This window comes from Ambystoma mexicanum, chromosome 3p (assembly GCF_040938575.1).
Source record: "Ambystoma mexicanum isolate Mex_15411 chromosome 3p, UKY_AmexF1_1, whole genome shotgun sequence".
Lineage (NCBI taxonomy): Eukaryota > Metazoa > Chordata > Amphibia > Caudata > Ambystomatidae > Ambystoma > Ambystoma mexicanum.
In genome coordinates this window covers 22,656,015-22,677,140 of record NC_090925.1, presented here as the reverse complement: position 1 = coordinate 22,677,140, position 21,126 = coordinate 22,656,015, and the positions used below count along the sequence as shown (strand labels likewise).

General features: G+C 45.0%; 1 protein-coding gene across 13 annotated transcripts in view; it reads right to left on the bottom strand.

The window, feature by feature from the left end:
• Positions 1 to 21,126, bottom strand: part of LOC138580086 (protein FAM118A-like) — a 1,834,209-nt gene that overhangs the window by 437,902 nt on the left and 1,375,181 nt on the right. The gene's annotated exons all lie outside the window — the stretch shown is intronic.

The window sequence follows — 21,126 nt, the reverse complement described above, 5'->3', positions numbered from 1 at the left end:
TCAATTTTTCGAACCGGATCCTTTCGGACCCATTCCTCCATTTGTGCAATTGACATGGACTTTCGAACTTCTTCCTCAACATCCTCAATTTTCTGTATTCCGGCAGAAATAAAACAGCATGGATCGATAATGGATATCATCTCCTTTTCTGATTCCATCTCACTTCCAGGAAATTGACGTGATAAAGCATCAGCCTTTCCATTAAGCCTACCTGGCTTAAATGTCACTACAAAATCGTAATCAGCAAAGAACAATGACCATCTTAACTGCCTTGGTGTGAGAGTCTTGGCTGATTTCAGAAAAAGCAAATTTCTATGGTCTGTTAACACAGTCACTGTATGTCTTGCTCCTTTTAAAAAATGCCTCCACTCTTCAAAAGCAAACTTGATTGCCAATAATTCTCGATCTGAGATCGTATAATTTTGTTCTGCCATAGAGAATTTTTTAGAATAGTAAGCCACTGGATGAAGTTGTCCGGTCTCTCGATGTCTCTGAGAAAGAACAGCCCCCATGGCAAGATTCGATGCATCCGCTTCTACATAAAAAGGCTGAGATGGATCTGGATGAATTAAAATAGGGGCCGAACTGAACCTTTTCTTTAATTCTTGAAATGCCTCCTCTGCCTCCGTCGACCACACAAATTTGGCACCTTTCTTTAAAAGTTTTGTTATGGGAGTAATCAATCGAGAAAATCCTTCAATAAATCTTCTATAAAAATTTGCAAAACCTAAAAAGCTTTGAATTTCTTTTACTTTCGTTGGTGTTGGCCAATCCGTGATGGCTTGAACTTTGTTCGGATTCATCTCCAATCCCTTGGGAGAAACAATGTATCCTAAAAATTCCACTGAATTAGTATGAAACTGAGATTTTTCTAATTTAGCAAACAAATGATTCTCTTTGAGTCTTTGTAGAACCTTTCCCACATGAATTTTATGCGACTCTAAATCCTGAGAATAAATCAAAATATCATCAATGTATACTACTACGAATATATCTAAAAAATCTCTTAAAATTTCATCCATAAAGAATTGAAAGGCAGCTGGAGCATTGCATAAACCAAAAGGCATCACCAAGTACTCATAAAGCCCAAATCGGGTTTTGAATGCCGTCTTCCACTCATCACCCTCCTGGACTCTCACCAGATGATAGGCACCACGTAAATCTAGTTTGGAAAAAATTGTGGCTCCCTGGACCTGATTCAAGATTTCCGAAATTAGAGGGAGAGGATACTTGTTTTTGATTGTAATTCTATTCACAGCTCTATAATCAATGCATGTTCTGAGAGACCCATCTGGCTTTGGTACAAAAAATAATGGAGATGCGGCTGGAGATTGAGAATGACGAATAAAACCTTTAGCCAAATTTTCTGCAAGGTACTCTTTAAGATAATCATTCTCCTTTTCAGTTAATGCATACACTCGACTACTTGGTAAAACCGCCCCGGGCTCCAAATCAATTTTACAGTCAAAACTCCTATGTGGAGGTAATTCTCCTGCCTCCTTTTCATCAAACACCTCCTTGTACCCTTGATAACACTCCGGAAGATGTCCTAACACCGCTCCTATATTATGTCCTGTAATACCTGCATCAGTCAGAAAAGAGGAAACTAAACCTTGTGTTTCTTCCCTCCCAGGATTACCTTTCAAAAGGCAATTTTCTAAACAGAAACTAGACTGTAATTCTACCACTCGTCTACTCCAATCAATGTGAGGATTATGCAAGGTTAGCCATGGCATGCCTAAAATTATTTTCAAAATTGGTGTATCAATTAAATCAAATGAGATTTCTTCTCTATGACCTCCAAGTAATTCCATAACCAAGACACCAGTTTCATGAGTTATAGGACCTGATGAAAGAGAAGTTCCATCTACAGCCCGAACTTGTTCCACAACTTCCTTCCTCACTAGTGGTATTCCCAATGCCTTAGCTACTCCCCAATCCATAAAGTTCCCGGTGGCTCCTGAATCAATCACTACCGGTCCATACCCTTTCTTTTCCTCCTTCAAATACAAGGATACATTTACAGTTATATGTGGAACCGCTGACTGAACTGTATTTGCAACCTGCTGTGCTTTTCCTCCGGCTGATGAAAATTTTTTGGGTGTAAAGGGACAATTTCCTAAAAAATGACCGCCCCTACCACAATATAAACACAAATTATTCTCACGCCTCCTAGTTTTTTCCTCTTTTGATAAAGGACCTTTTATTCTAATTTGTTGATCATTCACCCTTGGTTTTACTTCTTTACTACCCACCTCAAGCTTTGAACGCTCTCCTCTAATGACTGACCTCACCTCCCCCTGAGTACAACGACGCCTTTCTGCTTTCCTTTCACTTATACGATAGTCCAACTGAACTACTAAATCAATCAATTCCTCACAAGAAGAAGGGCGTTGGACTACACTGGACAAGGCATCCTTCAACTCCTCCTTGAGGCCTCTATAAAAAAGAGAAGACCTCTTCTCTGCTGGCCACTGGGATTCTAAAACCAAAGACCTAAACTGTGTGATATATGTAACCAAGTCTCTGTTTCCTTGACGCAAATCTAATAATTCACCATCAATTTCTAAGGACAGTTGTCTTTTATCAAACATTTTCTTAAATTCTTCCATAAAAAGAGAAACATTTTTTAAAGATAAACTCTTCTGCCTGACCAATAAACCTGCCCAAGTAGAAGCCTCTCCAGATAAATAAGACATCATAAAAGTAACTTTGGAAGCATCAGAAGGAAATAGTTCGGGCCTACTAAGAAAGTGCAACTCACATTGGGTTACAAATGTCTGAAATTTACTTGAATCTCCGTAGTAACGCTCTGGAGCTGCCAAAGGTACTGGCATAACTAATGCCCTAAAACCTCCCTCTGCCCCATCACCTCTACCCACACCTCTCTCCTCACCAACCCTTACCAATTCCGGGGGAAATTCTTCTCTCCCAATTCCCTGCGTCTGTGCCATCTTTTCACTTAACTCATCTACTCTTTGTCCTAATTTTTTATTCTCTTGATATGCCACCTTTAATTCTTCCTGTAATTCCCTCACTAAAACACTTAACGCTTCCATTGAGAACTCGGGGTTCATGACAGCTTAGGAGGACTATTTTTTCTGGCCTTTCATACTGTCAGGCTTTCTCAAATCTGATGTTGTCCCCGGAAGCTGCTGAACCCCCGCAGTCCCCTTTGGATGCTAACCTCTTAACTGGTATCAAACAGTTCAGTTGAGAGCACCCCCAAGGGAAAGGGGGAAAATGGGACAAAATAATAAACTTCAGGTTTTGCTCAGCTTCTTTATCTGTCAACCTGTTGGTGAAAATAACAACAAATTCACTTTAGTCACTAACCTTTGAATTCCTTGGCTCTGACTTCTCGTTATAATATTAAGTAAATAAACACGCCACCATACCTGATTATCCTCTGTGAATAACTTAGAGGACGTGTGAATTCAAATGAAGAAAACAGAAAAATAGAGTCTCAGATGCTCTTACTAATTTCTTCAATTCGGTTGTGAAAAAGCTGCTAATCTCTCTCAGTTTAATGAGTTAATCTTCAAGCAGTTCCAATGTCATTTACCCAAACAACCCACTGGAAATATTATACATGTAGTTTGTATTGATGATTTCTAGCTGCTTCAATACCAATTCCAAAAATGACACTCTGGCTATTCAAGTTAAAATGGTTTGTTTCCTGAATATATAAAAGTGTTCATTAATTGGATCTTTTGCTGGCAAAGATGATTGCTCATAAAAGAAGCGTTCTTTTAACCAGAATATGCACATGCGTGAAGATATTGTTTACTCCTTCTAAAATGGAAGCGCACAAAAACAAGGAAAAGAGTTCAAAAATGAAACTGGCATGGGCGCATGCGTAAATGAATAGTATTCCACTCTTCTAATATGAAGTGTTCAAACAGGAAGGAGAAAGTCCTCAGTTCCGGACACTAATCCTTGAAGAGGCAGCCCAGTGATGATCACGCGCCAGGTTAGAATGTTAGTAAATTAAACATAACGCTTCAGAGTCGCATGGCTACCACACTGTCACTTGCGCAGACAGTGTAAGATTTCTAACGCTAGTCCGACGCTAATAAAAGCACTGTTACCGAAAAAGGGTACAATACTCAATATTTTATACGGCCGAAAAAACACACGACGCTAAAATGATAAACAGACCTCCACACTCCAACTAGCCAATTGCAAAAAATGTGACGCAGTTCAGTAAATTTAAATACAGTTCTAGAAGTTCAAAAATAGATTCATGAAAGAACGAAATGAACTACTATTTTAACAAAAACTAATAAAAACAGGAACAAGTTAATTAATGGAATTAATATTTAACTCCTGCTTGAAAATCACAAAGATCCATAAAAGATAATGAATTCACTTAGCTTGCTTCTTTCTTTCACCGGAACGTTTTCTAAGTTTCTTCTTAAATCTCCAACACTTTCCAGAACCAAAATAACTAATTTTAGGCACAAGGGCCTAACTAAAGTTTTCTAAATCTTAAGAGCTTCAAACATAGGACCTTCCAGCTGGGCTTCTGACAATGAAAGGCGGTTTAGAATGTTCCAACAATGCCTTTCTGTTACTTCTGACCAATCACTGATCCTTTTGGAAGTCTCCATTTTGACTTGGGAAGCTCTCCACACTCTGCACAGAAAGTTAAGGCCCAAACCATACTTTATGTTAATCATATCCTCATTCTACCACATTCAACCAAATCCCACGAAACCTGACACATGGGTTTCCTTCAGTTTTGGTCTCAGACCGAGGTACTCAATTTGTATCTAACTTCTGGAGAAAAAGCTGCTCTATGGCCCAGATCGACATCCGGCTATCCACAAGTCACCATCCCCAAACGGATGGTCAAACTGAGAGGACAAATCAGATGCTCGAGCAGTATCTGCGTTGCATGTTACACCAAGCTGAAGGAAGCTGGTTCGACCTATTATGGATAGCTGAATATGCTTACAATAATTCCCTACACACCAGCACTGGGCAGACACCCTTTTATACCATGTATGGTAGGCACCCACGTACTTCTGAGTTGGATGTTCCTACAACCCTGGAAATGCCAGCAGTCAAAACCTTGCACACGACCATTTCTCAAACCTTTAAAAGGGTAGCTGAACACCTACTTCAAGCTAAGAATCGCCAAAGGAAGTTTGCTGATCAACACCGAGCAAAGGCCCCCAACTACCAAGTGGGAGACAAAGTCTGGCTGGCGTCTAAACACGTGTCCATTAAAGGAGCCCGAACTTTCTGTCCAAGATGCTTCGGTCCATTCACTGTCACCTCTGTGATAAATCCTGTGGCGGTCAGACTAGCTTTTCCGTCAAACATGCAGATTCATCCTGTGTTCCATGTGTCTCTCCTTAAAGGGATGGTCTAGTAAAAATGTTTATTTAAAAAATAGATAGGCAACATAAAAAAAAAAATACTAGCATTCTCCGTTTTAAAACTTCCTATGTAAAATTTTGAGCTATTCAAGCTCAAAATTCGCAAAAGCAAGCACATGGGCGCATCCATTTTGTGAAATGGAGGCCCTCCTGTGCTGGCTTTTGCGGAAGTAATGAAGGAAAAGCCAGCCAGCTGTAGTAAACAAAAGCTACCGCTGGGTGGCTTTCCCTTCATTAGTGCTGTAGGCGGAGGACGGCGACCGGAGACCAGAGCAGGAAAGCTGCAGCTGAATCTCGGTAAGTGCTATTTATTTTTTTTTAAAAAATAAGCACTAGCTGCGTTTTTTTTTCTAAGTTTTCCGGGCTAGAGGAGCCCGGAAAACTTAGAAATAAAACCGCAGCTTTAAAAACGTTGTATTTATGTTTGCGGTCGCTTTTGAAGCGACCGCAAACATAAATACAATGTTATTGTGTTGGGAAACGCTGCGTTTTTTCTTTCCAAGTTTCTCAGGCTCCTCTGGCTCTGGCTTTTCCAACACAACCGCGTTGTTTCTGCCTGAATCTGCGTTCCCATTTGGGGTTCTCGGCTCCCCACGGGGAGCCCGAGAGCCCCAAACGGGAAAGCAGATTTAGACAGACACAACGCAGCATTTAGCATTTCCCATTTGGGTCAAAATGGGAAATCAGCTGCAGGTAGAAACACTATGCGGCATGTAAACATAACCGCGTTGTGTTTCTGCCTGCTGTGGCTTTCACTTTGGGTCTCCGGTGCTCCGCACCGGAGACCCAAAGTGATAGCCACAGCAGGCAGAAACACACGCGGTTGTGTTTGAAAACGCTGCGGTTTTTCTTTCCGAGTTTCTCAGGCTCCTCCGAGCCGGAGGAGCCTGAGAAACTTGGAAAGAAAAACCGCAGCGTTTTCCAACACAATAACGTTGTATTTATGTTTGCGGTCGCTTCAAAAGCGACCGCAAACATAAATACAACGTTTTTAAAGCTGTGGTTTTATTTCTAAGTTTTCCGGGCTCCTCCAGCCCGGAAAACTTAGAAAAAAAAACGCAGCTAGTGCTTATTTTAGAAAAAATAAATAAATAGCACTTACCGAGATTCAGCTGCAGCTTTCCTGCTCTGGTCTCCGGTCCCCGTCCTCCGCCTACAGCACTAATGAAGGGAAAGCCATCCAGCGGTAGCTTTTGTTTACTACAGCTGGCTGGCTTTTCCTTCATTAGTGCCGCAAAAGCAAAATCCAGCACAGGCGGGGCATCCATTTCACAAAATGGATGCACCCATGTGCTTGCTTTTTGCGAATTTTGAGCTTGAATAGCTCAAAATTTTACATAGGAAGTTTTAAAACGGAGAATGCTAGTATTTTCTTTTATGTTGCCTATCTATTTTTTAAATACATTTTTTTACTAGACCATCCCTTTAAACCTGTTCAACCTGGGACCCGGGTAGCAACGCCACCGCAGCCAGCAGTAGTCGCTGAGGAGCCAGAATTCCAAGTCAAGGACATCCTAGATTCAAAGTAGGTCAGATCCAAATTATGCTACTTAGTAGACTGGAAGGGGTATGGTCCACAAGACAGGACATGGGAGCCTTGTGAGTACATCCATGCACCTCGCTTGCTTAGACGATTTCATCAAAACCATCCAACCAAACCAGGACCAGACAGAAGAGCCACTTTGAGAGGGGCCTTGCGGGGGAGTGCTGTCATGATTCCTGACCCTCATGTCCCCAGCCCTCCAAGATGTCAGGCTGGAGCCAGGCCACAATCACCTAGATGGTCCTCAAGGGGCTCTCCATCCCTCCAAAGACCCACTTGGAGTCAGCTTGGCGCTTGTGGCACCAGACTCACTCACTCCCATAGGATAACATTGGGGATTGGACTTGTAGTGCATTGATGGGGACAAGATGGATGCCCCCACATATTTCGGTTCCCAGAACTGCATGTGCAGTCTAGTCTTTTGGGTGTGGTTCAGCCCAGAAACTGGTCCAGCCCGGATACCCAGAGATGATTTAAGCCACACCCAGGCTGAGAAACATGCTTTGCATTTTCTGCACCTGCAGCGGGACACTCACCGTGTTCGGATCGGTCTCCAGTAGGCCTGCATCTTTCTTGTGCGCTCAGCTCCTGCAAGAACAAGAACAGCGTTAGGAACAGCCTTACCTTGCAGCGCTTCTGCCTATCATTCATCGCTCCTTCTTTTTTTCGGGCATCTTCGGCGCTGTCATTCCCATCCCGGCACGCCGCTTCCTAAGGAAAAGGGAAAAGAACAGAAAAAAGGCATTATTAAGCATTCTGCAAATCTTCCCTTATTTTTAAATACTGTACGAGCTTCAAACACTTATCTGAATCCCAGCCGCTCTGGGGGAACTCTGTCTCAGGAACTTCTCATCCATTTAGAGGCGCCGCATACCGCCCTTACCCACCGCATTTGTTCTTCATAACCGGCATCCATGCTGAAAACGTTGTGGCACCTAAAAGACACAGAAAAAGAACTCAGTTCAAATGCAAAAACGAAAGGGGTGCATTGCACATCGCGCTCTCACTCACCTTCAGCGCTACTCATCTAAGCAGCACGCTGCCATCCCCGGACGCCGGCCTTCATCTAAGGAAGGAAAGGAACGAAGTTAGAGAACTGTTCAAAAGACTCATTATACTTACCTGTCGGACTCTTGCCAGTGCAGTAACTAGGCAGCAACGAGCCCGCATCAATCAACACGCCCCTGCGCGTGGACCAAAGGGAAGGGTTGGACCCTGGGGAAGAAGGGGTTCAAGCACACTCAGACAATAGGGAGTTAAACTCTACCAATCCTGTGTTTCAGGCCCAGTCTCCAGTCGAATAGCTTCTAGGGAAGGGTTTGAGGACGTAAGAGGTCAGAACAGGCTGAGTGACCAGGTGACCCTTACACAATGGTGCACAATTATGCTCTCAATCTCTAGCCAGCCGTTGGCTTCTATACCAGCTATTTTATCCAAGGCCTTCTGTACCTCCTTCGGGAGCCCTTTTTTAACTATAAAGTAGAACAAGGCCGTGGATTGGTCCCACGCCGTGCCCGTTTCAGATCTCCACAGGTCCTGCACCCGAAGGATGAATTGTGTAGGCTCCTCCTACTCTCCCAAAGTGCATTGCATCAGTGTAAATCTGGAGTGTCTGGAAAAGTTCTCCGCAATGCATCCCATACTTGTGCCCTTACGTTATTAAATGATGACCCATCATGGCGGTCACAGTTCATTGTAACCCCCGGGAAGCCTGCCTTCAACCACACTGCGTCTGCTTGGTCACCAACGGAGGACACAAATAAACTTTGTACATCTCCTATAGCTAATGGCACCCCTTCTGTGTTCTTTTCAAATGCATGTATCCACTTCACCGCCCCACCCGAAAGTGGAGGGAGAAGTTTCAACAGGTTATTCTTGTCCATCTGTGCCCATGGTATGTAGTGTGGTCTCCCTGCTCCTTTATGTATCAGGGGCATCTGTAATTTTGCCTTGCCTCCTTTTTTACTCATGGTTCCCTTCTTTGTTTTACTTACTGAAGTGGGAGAATGGAAGAACAGGCTCCCGTCCTTCACCTCTCGCGCTTGGCCTAGAGGGTCACGGCCCAGACACCCGCCGCGAGAAGAGTTTGTCCATTTACCAGACGACCAGGTACCCTGGTACAGGAACATACGGATGTGTCCACCTGCCTGCCCAACAGCCCGCACTGGCCATGCCGACCCCTGCGGCTCGGATCAGCTAGACTAAAAACCACACGTCGTTAGAGATGCCATGACGACCTAGACAACGGGAAGCACATCTGTACAAGTATACACACTTAACATTTCCACACCAATCTACACGAAGAACATACTCAGTGCTCTGACGTAGGCGACAGGCATATTCACGGACGTGCATCTTTATTATTTTTACATAGGCTTTCAGAATGCAGAAACGCAAGATGCATCATGAACTCATCTATAACGCTTGCTCACGCTTCCCTTGAAACCCGTTACCACCATGAGAGGTATAATGGAAACACGATACTGGTCATGGAAATGTATGCTACTATAATCTAAAGCACCTATGAACCAAACAGACTACTTAAGCACCAGGCCCGAGTAGGCCGTAAACAAGAGCTCCCGTGGACATTAACAAAGCAAGAGTCAGGTTGCTGATCCTGCAGAAAGAACCCGATGGAGCAACCAGCCAAGGTCGCAATGTTGCAAGCCCACATCCAAGAACAAATCATCAAAGGCACGATGTTGCAACCTCGCACTCCGCGTACCAACGTTAAAGTCATATCTACAAATTAAACCAGACACACAGTGGAAAAGCAATATTAATTGTGCAGAATTCTGCCTCAAACACGGTCCCGCCTCACGTGACCAAGCCGAATCTGACGAGATGCCAAAACCCAGGAGAGAAAAGGCGTCTGGGTCCCTCGCTACGAGACACAGGCCGAGACACTTGAAAGGCTCAATGGACACCTGCTACAGTGGGAGCGGTCAGCCTTCCACCTATGAATAAATCCTCACATTGTCTGCACGTACCCATATTGAAACATTGTTGCAAACACAGGTACACCGAGAGCTGGGAACAACGGTGGTCCCAGGCTGGGGAGCTCACGGATGCACCAATCAGAACATGGGGCTCTTATCTCAGACGTCAGTAACACTAGCCAATCCTCAGGAGCCTTCATGTAACAATTCTTATGTATCCAATTATAGGGACAACCCAGATATACCACCTGACTACACCTTGTCCACTAATATCATTCTCTATATGTGTACTATACTAACCCTACCACTCGAGCAACCAATTAAGAGTGGCGATAGGTTTTTTGTTAACTTTCTGAAGTGACGCAAGTAGCGCGTCATAATGCAGTAAAAAGGGCCTGCGAGCCCCACGATTATGTGTGTGTCAGGACGGACGCGTACGCTCCTTGACCCATCCCTGCCGTTTTGTGCAAATAAACAGCAGAGTCGCCTTGCTCCTTGTGTGTGTCTCATACTCTATCTCATCTGGGATATACGGGAGGAGTTGGGGCCTCCCTGCCCGGAGGTCTGCGGACGGCCCGGCCGACCCCGGCAGAATTTCCCCCCGACAAGTTGGAGGCACTGCTGAGATCTGTTTAAGATCAACTTTTATTTTTAGTTTTTCCAGGCACTCCCGTTGCGAGGAGGCCCGGCGGCGCGGCCCCCTCTGCCGTTGCCCCCTTCTGAGGACTACAGGACCATCGCGGAGCCGCGAGAAGACCGGACAGCGCAATCCGGATATTGGCCCTCGGGAGCCGGTTGAGAAGTATCCCGCCCGCGGTCGGCGAGTGTCCAGACGTGGTCCAGACGAGGGGAGGTGGCGAGCCGCTTGGAGGGTGCACGCAGTCGAGTGGCCCTGCATCGAGAGAACTTGGTGAGCATGACACGCACAACAAGCAATGCGAAATTGTGAGGGAGGGGGAGGGAGTAAATAAGGGAGGGGGGAGGTATTGTACAGATGTGTGGCGAAGGTTTAACTGAGTGTTGCTAATGGAATGAATGGTAGGAAAACGAGTGCGAGAACAGTAGGCTAACGTTACGCGAAAGAGGGGGGCGGGGCACGAAAACATCACGTGCAGCCGCTCGTAACAGTCAGCTAACGTTACGCGAAAGAGGGGGGCGGGGCACGAAAACATCACGTGCAGCCGCTCGTAAGACCCTGATGGTCTAAATTGCGACTAAGTGTGAGGGTGGGTGTGTGTGGTTTCCTACGACTTGACATTTATTGATCAATGAGTAGATGAGGTTCCCTATTGTTCGAGCAAGAAACTCGATAGGTAGATGACGTTTCCCTGTGGGCGGTAGCTAGTTACATAGTTGCCCAAAACGGAAGATAATTGGCTGGTTAAGCCCTCCTGTTAAGGGGCGTATCACACGCGAGGCGACGCAGCGTGCGCAGTCCGGTTATATTATTGATGAGATTACCTTGTTCCAGGAGAGACAGGAAGACAGCTGTAGGGTTAGCGGGGTAGATTGCAAGTGTATTTTGAACTTAAAAAACATAACAAGAATATACCAGTAGCTCGAAGAAATCGGTGACGTCACCAGTAGGGATTTAATAGGATATCGCGAGCACAAGGAATTTTGGGTTTGAGAGTGGTGGGGAAGAGAAGCATGATAAAGGAGCTGGTACGGAGATAAACTATAAACCAGTGGATCGAAGGGCGTGGCTGCGCACGGAGAACGCCGGCCACGGCAAGTGTAAACGGGGGAGGAGAACGGAGAAACAGGACGACTGTATAAGATCATCGTAAGGGGTACGCAGCCGCAGGGGGCTGCGTGCGCTTCGGCCGCAGGGGGCCGTAGGGGAAGGAATATAATATAACATCATATTTATTATTATTGCATAATTTGTCAAAAGGAGTGTCGAAAGTCCCCACACTTGCGGGGCGAGGTAAGCAATACAAGGTTGTATATCGTAAACTGCTAGTAAGGGGAAGGGTAACAAGGGGAGTGAATTCATGTCATACGGGAGAGGGTCGGGAGGGTGGGGGAACACCCTCACTACCCCACTACAGCACATATGCACCACACTGCCACCACATAGGGAGAAGTTAATTAAGTACAGCATAGAGTGGACCCAGGGGACAGATAACAAAATGTTAACACCATGGCCGCCTAATGGTAGTTTCGATCCATATGCCCAACATTCACTACTGAACCATCTGCACAATACATACAAGGGGAAGAAGTTGGCAAACCATGTGGAGGTGTTTAACTTATGGAGGATGTTCCAGGGGTCTCGACCAGGACCAAATGGAATGTTCACTATGGGGGAAACACCGGAAGAAAAGGAGATTAAGAAAGAAGGAACGGGTGGGGAAAAGGAGTGCGAAAGCACAAAGAATACGGGGAACGAAAGACAGGGAGGAGAAAAGATTGATAAATCAGACGACATAAAAAAGGAACCGAGCAATGGGATACCCATAACACCGGGAGTGAAAATAGAGGGAGGAGGGTTGTACCCTTTAAGAGAATTAGGAGAAATAGCAGGACAGTTAAGGGCGGCTGAAGGATACTCAAACCCGGCATACAGCCCTCCACCATATGTGGCTCATGGGAAGATACCAATGGGGGACAGGAGGATTAGAGAAGAGCAGACTGTAGAGATAGGAAACGATGAGTGGATAGCTGCACAGATATTGTTGAAATTACGAGGCTCACTAACTGGAGAAGAAAGGGAGGCGGTAAGGAGAACAAACGAGGATAGTGCCAGAGAGAGTGAAATGAGGGGAGAGGAGCTACTACGGCAGAAGGAAGAGATTTTGGAGGAAAGATTAGCAGAACTAAGGGATGAGCAGAATGAACTGATCAAACAACTTGAGCGGGAGGAAAGAGAGAGAGTGAGGAAAAGGAAAGAAGGTAAGGACGAATTGGAAAAATTAAGGGAACGAAGTGAGGAACAAAAGAGAGAAGCTGAAAGGGTAAAAGGAGCAGCAGATAGGGTATCAAGAGTAGTGCTGAGAGAGAAGAAGAAGGAAGAAGAAGAAAAGGAAAAAGAAATGGAAATATGGAGGAGGAGGATAATATCAGAGGCAACTAAGAAATATGAAGAGGGGAAGGTAATAGAGAGTATAGTAGAAAGAGAAAGGGTGAAATGGGAAAGGAAGAAAGAGGATGAAAGGATATTGGAACAGATGAGCAACGAAGTAATGGAGGAGTTGAAAAGGAAAAGGGAGGAAAATAATAGGGAAATGGAGGAGAGGAGTGAAGGAGGAAGAGAAGAGAGGGGTTGGGAGAGTGAAAGATGGGGAGATGTATATAAAAGTAGAGAGGTAGCAACAACATCAGCACAAAGGGGAACAGTTGGTAACAACGGAAAGGGAGAAAGAGACCTAATAGACTTAAAAACAGTAACAATAAAAGGAAAAAAGGCAGAGTGGGGGGTGCCATTTATGAATGATTTCTGCAGTGAGGAGGAAGGAGGAGTGGAGAAGGATGGAAGGAAGAGTGAAAGGGAAAGCTTAGATAAACTATACCTTACTAGAACAAACGTAGATTCGCCCTGGATGAGCAGAAGATGGGAGGAGCTGGAGAGAAGTAAGGAGGAAGTGAAAAGAATAGGGGAAACACAAACCAATGAAACCACGCCACCCACATCACCATCGCACCCTCCCACGTCACGCCCTACATGTTCAACTACCGCGCGCTCTCTGCACAGAATAAAGCTCGCGCCCTTCATGAATGAATTTACACCTTATGCATGTCGGCTTAGGGACCTCCCTAGTCGCAGGCAAGACAGACAAATAAACATACCCATATTGAACACAGGAAATGATGAAAAAAGGGGAAAGGAAGAAGAGGGAGGTAGGAGCAGAGGTAGTAAGGAAGAATTTGAAGTAGTAAAAGAAATGGGGGAAGAGGAGGGGTGTGAAGACTCAACATTATGGAGCGTAAAGGGTGACACAAGACATAATTTAATGCCACTGCTGGAGAGAGGAGGGGTTAGACCACAGTATGTACCTTGGAAACATACGGATAAGGAAAATATAAAATGTAGGCTCCCATCACTAAGTGGAGGTGCGGGTAAGTGGATATATGAAATGGAAAAACACACCGCAGGACAGAAACTAGCAGTAGGAGATGTGAAGGGCCTGTTAATATCAATATTAGGGGATAGAGCGGATGACATTTGGAAAAGAGCGGGATTCCATGGGGTAACAATAACGAACACATCGCATGATGGGGCACCATTTGCAAACTGCAGACATGCGCTATGGCAGGCACTGAGAGTGCAGTACCCAGACACATCAGACATAGGAGCCATTACTTCCCGTAAGATGGGTGAAAATGAGGATCCTGTTGATTATATCCAGGATGTTCAAGAGAAGTGGCGCATGGAAACTAGAGAACAATGGGACAAAACACCAGCCATATTTTATCATATACTAGTACAAGGGCTCCCAGAAGGAGTTCAAAAACAACTAAAGAAAGTAGTGGGGATGGAAGCAAAACCATGGCCAGAAATACAACTGACTATAGTACATCACTGCAGAACATGGCAAGGAAAAATGAAACAAAAGGAAGAGGATAGGAAAACAGAAGAGGCCAAATTAGTACAGAAAAAACTTACTAAATACACAATGGAAGGGGCACTAATAACTACGCCCACACCAATGGCCCAAAGCCCAACGCAAGTAGTGGCTGCACAAGATCCCGCACAAATAACGCCTCCACAAGGTGTAATACAGCAAGTGCCGCCTCTGCAATTACACGCACCAAACATGGGAGGAGGGTACCCAATGCAAGGGACTGGGTATTATAGTTATAACAGAGGGAGAGGAGGGTTTATGAGGGGGAGAGGATATGGATATAATACCCAACAACAGGCTGGGGGACTAAGAAATAACTACCCCACAGGGCAACCCGTATACCAGGACAACACAGGGAGCTTCCCATGGCAAAACAGGGAACCACCCGTGTGTTGGAGCTGCGGACTATTAGGACACATGTCACGTACATGTAGGGTCAGGCCAGGAACACCAGCATGGAATGAACAAGCACAACCTAGGACATTACAAGAACAGCAGGGCATACAACAACAGCAGACGTCACAAAAAGGGAGTGACCCACAACAACAAACAACACAACAGCCACAAACCTATTCACTGCCACAACAACAAATAACACAGTACCTGCCACCGCCACAACAACAAGTAGCGTTAATACAACCACCACCCCAAAATGAACGAACACAATTGGGTGGGGTGACGGTGTTGGGACACAACCCTTACACAGGGAATGGCCAATCATTGTACCCCCAATAGGCCAGCCCACAGACGGCCTTGGTGTGTCCCATCCTGTCAGTAACACCTAATAGTGCGGAGGAACCACGCATAGAGGTAACGATAGGTGACAAAAAATTATCATTTCTTGTTGACACCGGGGCAACCCGGTCTTGCATAAGGAAAGGTAAATTTAAGATGTCAGGCGAAGCCATGAACACCCAAGGATTTTCTGGGGCTAAAGGGTTGGTTCCATTTACTGATAATGTTCCCTTATCTATTGGAGATTATGATCTGTCAGTTCCACTCTTGTATTATAGTGCCTCACCAGTAAATATACTGGGGAGGGACATAATGAACAGGTTGAACATGACGATCTCCTTTACAGAGGATGGCATAATTTGCTCTACTCCAGGGATTAACATGCTCGCAGCACGACAGATTTTGCAAGCATACTGTGGACAGACAGCGATTAGGGCGGAGCCAGTAGATGGCGAGATATTCCAATATGGCACTGACATGGCATTTGCATGGATGCCAGGGATAGAAGGGAAAATATGGAGGAGACCAGCAGCCTATCTATTCCGACCAGAAACACCAGTTAATGAACTAGAAGGGAAGGTGTTTGTAGTGGACATTGAGAGCATTATTGCAACAGCTGATTATGTTGCTGTGCACGCCCAAGATAAAGAAGGGAGAGCATGGAGGGCGGTGATAGCACTAGCAGAAGGATGTAGGCTGACCCAGGTGTCAGATGAAGAGCTGTTCTCAGAAGAAAAGGAAGAAAATGAAATGGTGTTCATGATGAGTGTAGAAATGTGGCTAAGAGTGGCTCACAAACAAGTAGCACAGAAAATTGCAATGGCACTTGAGGCACCCGCAGGCACCCCAGTCCCATTTTTTAAGGAGGATATGTCAAAGGTGCCCAAATCATTATGGACTATTAGCCCTTATGACGTGGGATGCATAAAAAGCATAGGGGGTGTAAGGATAAAATTGAAAAAAGGTGCCATACTACCAAGAGTTAAACAGTACCCATTGTCAAAAGAGGCAGATGAGGGCATATATGAAACCATAACGGCCCTTATAAACAATGGCATATTGGTCCCCTCAGAATCACCATGTAACACAGCTGTGTACCCGGTGCGCAAGGCTAAAGGGGGGTCTTGGCGCTTCATACAGGACCTCAGACCCTTGAACAACATAGTAGAAGCAGAGTATCCAGTAACAGCAAACCCGGCCACAATATTGTGTGGCATTCCAGCAGAAGCATCACGATTTACAGTGATTGACCTTAAAAATGCTTTCTTCTCAATACCATTACACCCAGACTCACAAGATTTGACAAGCTTCACTTACCGAAATACAAAGTGGAAACATACCAGATTACCACAGGGGTATTGTGAATCACCCTCAATTTTCAATAGAGTAATACAGATGGATTTGGGTAACGTTGAGGTGGAAAGCACAGTGTTACAGTACGTGGATGACATAATAATTTGCAGTGCAAACGAAAGTAAATGTAGAAAGGACTCCTTAAAAATGTTGACGATACTGGCAGAAAAGGGGTACAAGGTAGACATGGAAAAGATACAATACTGTCAGGAACAGGTACTTTACATTGGTCAACTGATATCCCAACATGGAAGAAGGATTGCACCACAAAGAGCACAGGCCATCTCAAGCACTCCCGTGCCACAGACTGTGAGAGAACTGCAGCAATTTCTGGGGTTGTGCAACTACTGTAGAGCATGGGTATTTGATTACAGCTCATACATAGGACCCCTGCTTGAGGGTTTGAAGGAAGCAAATAAAGGGGAGAAAAAGTTGGGATGGACTATGGAAATGAGGGAGGCATTTGACGAATTAAAAGACGCGATATCAACTGCTCCAGTACTTGCATCCCCAGACTATGAGCGGCGCTTCTTTATATTTTCACATTGCGACTCAGCAGTGATGAAAGCAGTATTGGCCCAAAAAACTAGCATGGGCTATAAACCAGTAGCATTTTACAGCGGTCACTTAGACCCTATAATGTTAGGCCACTTCTCTTGTGAACAAGGTCTTGCTGCAGCTGCTTTTGCAGTAGAAAAAGCATCAGCAATAACTATGGGGTGTCCAACTACACTATTTGTGGAACATGCACTATTTGCGATATTGAATAAACCTAAGTCCACATTAACGACACAGAGGGCATCAGGTTATGAGATTATTTTGTCTAAAGCTGAACTGGCAATTGTTAGATGTAGCACGGTTAACCCTGCAAGGTTCTTAGCAGAAGTAATTGAAGAGGGAGATTACGCACACGACTGCACCCAAGTAACTGAAATATATTCATGTACTAGGAAAGTTGAGGAAAACGCACTAGAGGGAGGTGAGCTTTTGTTTATTGATGGGTCTTCAACTATTGATCAAGGAGATGGGATACGAAGGACTGGGGCAGCAGTAGTAAAAATGATGGAGGCGCCGGTGTGTGTGGCTATGAAGTGTGTACAATTACCACAGCATTACTCTGCTCAAGCGGCGGAACTTGTTGCACTAATATTGGCATTAAAGGAAAGTTTTAATAAAAGAGTAACTATATATTCCGACAGTGCATATGTTACATCCACTGTCCACTCAGGGCTATCAAAATGGAGAAGGAGAGGGTTTAGGAGAGCTGATGGCACTCCAGTACAACATGCCCTCTTGTTGGCTGAACTAATTGAAGTAATAAACGACCCCCAAGAACTAGCCCTAGTAAAATGTACCGCACACACCAATGGAGAAGACTACGTTTCAAAAGGAAATGCAGCAGCAGACGCACATGCGAAATATGCTGCATATTTTGGTGAGATATGGAACCCCACAGACTCACAGAGAGGGAGAGGGAGGGGAATAGCGAGGGAGATGTTAATAAGAGAAGGGTACACCCATCTCCCAGCCACACAGATTATGGAGCTACAAGCGGCTGCACCAATGGCCGAAAAAGAAGTATGGGTGAAAAGAGGATGCACAATGTCACCAACCGACGCACTATGGCGCCAGGGTGGCACTGGGAAAGTTGTAATACCGTTGGCACTGTTAAATACCGCCTTAAGCCAATTACATCACCCTGCCCATACAGGCAAGGAAATAATTGCAGCACGAATTAGAGAAGATTGGTTTTGTCCCGAGTTAACCTCCCATGTGTCAAATTTTATCAGCAATTGCCTCACATGTCAACAGTTTACGGCCGGTCATACTCTAAAAGTGATAAGAGGTACAATACCCCGGCCAGAAGGACCTTTTCGGCACCTTCACATTGACTATGTTGATATGATCAACATCTGTCAAGGCAATAGGTATATGATTGTAGTAGTATGCCCATTTTCTAGGTGGATTGAAGCAGGGCCCTGTTCACACCCTGATGCGTTTAGAGCAGCCAAATTCATAGTAAGGGAGGTCTTCCCCAGGTGGGGAGTGTGCGAGGTGTTAAGATCAGACAACGGCCCCCATTTCGCAAATGAAATGTTCCAGCATATTACATCCCTGCTGAACATTAAACACAAATTTGCATGTGCATACCACCCACAGGCTAATGGTGTATGTGAACGCCTGAATGGCCTATTGAAGGAGGCAATTGCTAAAATACAACAAACAACAAAGAAAAGTTGGTTGTATTGCCTTCCGTTAGCATTGTTTGAACTTAGAAACAGGCCAGGGTCCGACCACCACCTCACCCCTCACGAAGTGGTTACTGGACGTCAAATGCGCCTTCCCCTAACACCAACGTCAAAGGCATTCACCGATAACGAAAGTTCAGCGAATGTGTTAGGAGATGAAATGTATCAATATGTGTCTTCTTTGATTACTAGTGTCGTGTTTGTGTCTCAACAGCTCGAGCGCACACGGGGCGGGTCTACCAGCAATCAAGAAAAAGACGAAAGTACGGAATTGGGAAAGGAGAACTCGTGCAAACTTGCCAAAGGTGACCACGTACTACTTCGCAATTTCAATAGAAGGTGGCACGAGAAGAGGTTCACTGGCCCCCATCTGGTAGAGGACGTATCAACAAGAGCAGTAAAACTAAAGGATAAGCGTGCCTGGAACCACCTACATGACGTAAAGATCTACAAACTGCAGACCCGCCCCAGCGCCAACGACAGGTCCATTGGAAGAACAGCAACAACATCGCCGACAGCGGAAGAAAGTTCCACCACAGACAACGACCCAATTGTTCCCTCGGAGACAATAACTGACGAAGAAGGGGGTGACCCCCACACTGCCCACCCCATGATCACTCGCTCAAAGAGTAAAAATACTTCCGCCATCTGAGCGCAAACCCCCCCCCCATTGACTGCTAAGTACAGTTGTAACTAAAATTGAAGGACATTGCTTGCACCAATACACATGTAAACACGTGAATGTTCTCTTTTTCTCTCGCACATACAGGAACTGCGTAATATTGTATTGTTAAGAAAAGCTAATTAACAAGTTCAGTGTGCAGGTGTAGATGGTGCTGCCAGACGATAACTACCCAGAAGAATTGTCACACCAATTTGTATACGAAATAAAGAGGCCAACATACTTAAAAAGGAGAAGGGTACGTGTATACTACACAGCCTTCCTCCTGGCCATAGAATATTACATGCCCCACCTCCGCCCATACTTGCCGGTCCTAAGAGACCCATCACTTAGAGTAGCGTGGGAGCAGCTCTTCGCCTGGGCACTGAATGACCACTTGATAGGGAGAGCTTAAAGGAAACAAAACTAACATTTAATAACGAGCACTTTTGAGAATTTTTAGGCGGGCAACTGTAACGTCGCAAGAATAAGCTGCCAGGACCGCAGCGAGGTAAGAGCAAAATGCCGGTGAAATTAGCATATGTAATAAAAATAATAGGGATTTTTATGATCACCGGATTCTTGGCTGCCTCTGTCTGGCAGTACAGCTATGCTATTGATTTTATTGCTGCACCCAAACTTAATATACCCCCGTCCCCTGCTGCAACAGGTGTTACGTCAGGTGGTAATCGTAATTTTGCACCCAAGCAAAATAGAGTTAAACGCAGCACGTACTCAGACAATAAAGGTATTGATAATTATGTACAAGATTCAGCACACGTCACAAACAACATATGGTACCAACACATGACCCGCATTGGTAAGCAGACAACTGAGGATAGCTGTTACGTTTGCTCATTAATACCATACGCCATGAGCGCTTCACGAACATTTGTTGCCACAGAAATAGATGAAAAAACAGCACAGTGCATAATATATTTGGCCCTGTTCCAAACGAAAGGAAGATTTCAAGGAACAGTAGTGCACATGACATGGAAAACACGAGACTCATACCCATATGAAAACAACTTCCTCAAGACCTATCTGAGTTATCACAAGACCAGTTTACATGCTGAAGCATTCAGGTACATAACGAGTGGCCCTGCAAAAGGAGAAACAAAGAAGGTAACACTGCAGTATCTACCATGTGATTGGTACGCAACTGAAGTTCCGGGTAAACAAGGATGCTGGGAGAGGCCGCTACTGACGATAACAGGAAAGGTGTTCCTGGGCAACAGCTGGGAGATAGGAGTGATTGGCAGCAACATGGTAACAAAAGAAACTATCTCAACTATCGAGACACACAATCATCGATGTTGGACGACGTGGATCAAGTATGTACCAATGCTCACGTGGGTAGAAGAAGATGAAGACCCGATAACTATACTACCATTGACTGCGCCTAAAGTATGCTACCAGCATAAAGGAGAGGTGGACGTAGGATATAACACCAATTGTGCAAGCGTGATGGAGTTGCCTGAGGGGGGAGCGGGAACAGCAGTAATAATGGACCATTATTGGGCCTGTGGAGAAAAGGCATATCATACACTGCCTCCCCTGTGGAATGGTGTGTGCACAATGGTACACGTCAATGTACCATCACTAGTGGTACCTAAGAAGCATGTCGATGTGGCGAAATTTCCTAAAATGGATGAAGGGGATAAGAGAAGAAAGAGATCTGCACCACTTCA